Source organism: Micromys minutus (assembly GCF_963924665.1).
Source record: "Micromys minutus genome assembly, chromosome: 23".
Taxonomy (NCBI): Eukaryota; Metazoa; Chordata; class Mammalia; order Rodentia; family Muridae; genus Micromys; species Micromys minutus.
The window spans coordinates 11,329,343-11,333,903 of NC_137958.1; the positions used below are offsets into that span (position 1 = coordinate 11,329,343).

The 4,561-nt window shown below is 37.8% G+C and overlaps 1 pseudogene across 1 annotated transcript; it reads right to left on the bottom strand.

The window, feature by feature from the left end:
* Positions 1 to 3,342: 3,342 nt before the first annotated feature.
* LOC308435696 (cytochrome c, testis-specific-like) lies at positions 3,343 to 3,648 on the bottom strand (annotated as a pseudogene). Its single transcript has one exon. The product of its transcript is annotated as a cytochrome c, testis-specific-like (transcript).
* Between the last annotated feature and the right edge of the window lie 913 nt (positions 3,649 to 4,561).

The following is a 4,561-nucleotide window of genomic DNA, read 5'->3' on the forward strand; positions in this document are numbered from 1 at the left end:
AAAAAATTCCATTATGTAAATAGTCTGAAATTTTTATGTCCAACAAACCAAGCCTAAAGAAAATACAGGAAGATTTGGACTGAAGAAAAGAAGGAGCATGGCCAAGAGACTGTAGAAAGACACTGCAGTTGTAATTCCTAAAACACCAAGCATCAGCACCAAAGACCAGCAACACGACTGCAGTGGATACAGCTTTGTATTACAATCATAAATAACAATGGTCTCAAGTCTTCAACCAAAATACACAGGTGACTAACTGAATCAGGAAACAAAGTCCATCTGTTGTCTACAGAAGCACAGCTTTAAAGTTAGGTACTGCCTTACAGTACAAGGCTGGACAAACGTGCTCCAGTCAAACTGCATGAGGAAGCAAACATATCACTCTCCTAATATCTGACAGAGTAGCCTTCAAGCTAAAACTAATTAAAAGAGATAAAGGACATTTAATTGTAATCAATGGGCCAGTTAACCAAGAAGATAACTACTACCCTAAATATATATGCACCAAACTCCTGTACACAGTTTCATAAAATATGATAAAAACATATTACTGGACCTTAAGACACACATTAACATCAACCCAGTAATAGTAAATGGTTTCAATATTCTACCAATAGTCTGATCATCTGCGGGGGGTCAGGAGGGCGCAGAGAAACATCAGAATTAAAAGATGCTATATGTCATGGATTTATCGACTTACGCACCAATATAGGTGTGTGTATACACACACACACACTGTGCTCAGTAGTATACAGAAACTTCTTGTTGATACATAAATCTTTACAAATTAAGAAAGACTAAAACAAATTCATATACCCTATCTGACCATAAAGTAATAAACACTACTAGCTAGCAAGTAAATATTTAGTTAATATACAAATTAATGGAAATTTGAAAGCTCATTACCAAGTGGTAAATGGGTTAAAGAAGAAATCAAGGAAGAAAAACTTCTGGAACTAAATGAAGATATCACACACACACACACACACACCTTCCTCTGGTGTTTCTGAGGGAAACATAGCTTGAAGTTCCTCCATTAGAAAAACAGATCACGGGCTGGAGAGTTGGCTCAATGGTCAAGAGCACTGACTGCTCTTCCAGAGGTCCTGAGCTCAAATCCCAGCAACCACACGGTGGCTCACAACTATTTATAATGAAATCTAATACCATCTTCTGGTGTGTCTGAAGACAGCTACAGTGTACTTACATATAATAAACAAATCTTCAAAGAAAAAAATAAAGACAGAACACAAGAATGTAACTTAATGGTGCTATTAAAAATTTAAAGAACAAGAACAGACAAAAGCCAAATCCAGTTAGTGAAAATCAAAGCCGAAATTAGTGAAATGGAAACTAAGAAAACAACAGAGAATCAGCTAAGCTAAGAGCTGGTTCCTTGACAAGATAAACAAGGTTGGAAAGCTGTAGTCTCAACTAACAAAAAGGCAAGAGTAAGAAACCAACAGGGAGCCCAGCCCATGGTGGTACACTCCTTTAATCCCAGCACTCAGGAGATGGAGGCAGACACAGCTCTGTGAGTTCAAGGCCAACCTGGTTTACAGATCAAGTTCTAAGACAGCCAGGGCTACACACACACACACACACACACACACACACACACACACACACACAAAATAATAGGGGGCTGCACAAATAGGAAAACATTGCAACAGGAACCAAAGAAATTCTGAACATTATAAGGAAATACATTAAAACTCTGTATCCCATGAAATTGGAAAACCTGAGAGAAATGGACAAGCAAACTGCGTGCTTTATTTTATCTTTTCTACAGATGTGGCATACCTGATGTATTTAGCAGAATAATCCTGCTGTAACTTTTATTTTTATTCTCATTTTGCTGATAAAGGAACTGAGGCTAGATTTAAAATCATTTTCCTTAGGAAGCATGGTTTGTCTCATTGTGATGTAAATTAAAATTCTTTGTCCCAGTGCTTGTGATGAGTTCCCTGGTGCTCTGATGGCAGTTTCTTAAACTAACCTCTGAATATCTCATAATCTGAAAAACTTTAGATATCTTACTGCCTGCAAAATTAATTGATCAGGAAGCACTAGAGCACTGTGGGGATGCTGTGGCCCTCCCGTGGCTAGACTGGGCGTCTCCCTCGCCCTCAATTCATTACTGCTGTTTTCAACAGGTCTAAAATCAGGTAGCACAAGAAAGCCTTTCGCTTGGGATATGATCATAGTTAATCACAAAGACAAGTATGTAGTTCCCCTTTGTGCTTTTTTAGTCACTAGCCCAGAATAAGCAAAACCTGCTGTTTAAGTTTGTGATAAATGGAGTTGTACTCTCTGGGAGAATTGTGACAAGTTCAGGTATGACTAAATTGTGTTTAGTGTGAAGCATTTTGTTTCAGATTCATACACTTTTAGAAAATGACATCTTTCTTATGCAAATATTAGTGCATTCTTAGATTAATTCTATTATGTTCTGAGAAGTTAATCTAATAACTAATAACTGGAAAAATTATATAAACACACCCACACACCTGTAACTAAATGGGCTTAGTCCTCTCATTTTCCACTGATTATAAGCCCAGGCTTAAAAAACAAATCTAAATTTCACATGACTAGGATCTTATTGACAACTTGCTGCTGGTCTACTGAGGCATTAATCCTGAAATTTTAATGTTATATTTACCTCCTGCTGATTTTATTTATAATAATCAAAAATTTCTCCTGTCAGGCTATAGTTAAAATGCTAAGGATAGAGAACTGTTGTAACCCACCATTGGAGCCTGGCCTTATTTTTCCTTCCCCCACTTGTTTTGCTAAAGAACTCCTTCCTTGTATCCATTGTGGTTCTTAGCCACACCCTAGAATGGTCCATCCGAGCTATCCCTACCCTGAGGACATCCTGTTTTGTACACTCGTGACTGCACCTGACCTCCCGAGGCTCTGTAGTTCATCCCATATAAAAGGAGTCCCGAGTAAAGCCTGGTTGGCATTCACCGATTATTGAGTGACCCATGTGTGTGTCTGTGTGTTTCTTTTTCAATCCCCCAGGCCTCTGTCCAAGGCTCGGTGACAGTGATGGCACAGGCGTCATCAGAGAACAAAGAAGGAACACTGAAAAGAAGCAAGATCTTTTTACTAACAGAACATGCATATCCTAAATTCATTTGGCCCCTCCCCAGGAATGCTTATGGCATTAGCTTTCATCTCTTGAGTGACTCTTTTTTTTTTTAACACAATCAAAAATACCAACCTTTATTTTAACATGTTAAAATTACTTTAGGCTGATCAAAAATATCAGATAAGCTTCTTATTAAACACAGTATTTGAAACTGGTAATTAATACTTTTAAGCTGTAATGCTATTTCATGAGGATGTTGCCCCTTTTAAATACCAAATAAGATCTTCTCTCTCACTCTTCTTTTTGATACCAGCAAAGATCATTTAGTGCCAGGGATATATTTCTTCGGGTTCTCCAAATATTCCATCAAAGTTTCTTCTGACCAGATAACACCTTTATTCTTGTTTGCATCAGTGTAAGAAAAGCCTGGGGCTTGTCCAGCCAAAAAGGCCCCAGAGATTTGGACCCATCTTGTGTTTCCCGCCTTTTTCCACTGTGTGGCACTGAGCACATTTCTGAATAAAGATCTTCTTGCCTGCTTCATCTCCCATTTTGCTCTACAATGAGACTTTACACTCTTAGTCTGTAAACCAGTCTACCATATTCAAGTATTACGGCAGTCACAGCAGCGGGACCCCGTGCCACCCTTGACCCACTGATGCAGTGAGGCCAAGACTTAGGGTGCGACTCTCTTGAGTGACTCTTAAATCTTATTAGAGACAGTTAATGGTTGCATCCAAGACATGAGTGCCATTATTGCATCTTTAGGTATATCTTAACATTCAATAACCTTGTGTTACTTTTGCCTTCATGAATGTCTCATATTTTAATCCTTAACTAAATAGCACTGTGGTGGTGTCATTAGGAGTACTTTGAGGAAGGACTAGATTAGAGCCAGATGATGCCATAGAAGATATTCCTATATATCAGAAGAAACTTAAAGGCATTGATTATTGGGTTGAAAACAAGAGATTGATATGTGCACATCAAAGAAAGCATAACAAAATAATCAATCTGTGATAAAAGAAATGGGATATTAGTGTGACTCCCAGATACCAGGCTGAGAACAGTGAGTGGGTTACTATGCCTGCTCACTAGGACACAGAAGCATACCAGTGACAGAAACAACGCGATTGTAGCTAGTAGACTAATTAAAGTACCTATTCTGTGTACTTAAATATCTAACTATGTGTATATGTTGCAGAAGCAACATCAAATGGTGGCTAATACCTCTAAATAGTCAATCTAATGGGTCTCACTTCTTTGTCTTTAATACTTATTTTCTTAAAAAGAAATCTCAAGAAACTTGTTGAGTTCCTCATTTCTCCGTTTTAGTCTTTATCTTGCATAATTGCTTCATAAGAGCTGCTTGACTTAACAGTAAATAAGATCAAATTTCAAACAATTGTAGTCATTCCACATTTTCAGTGTAAAGCAGACCATTAAAATCATGGAACTAAATGT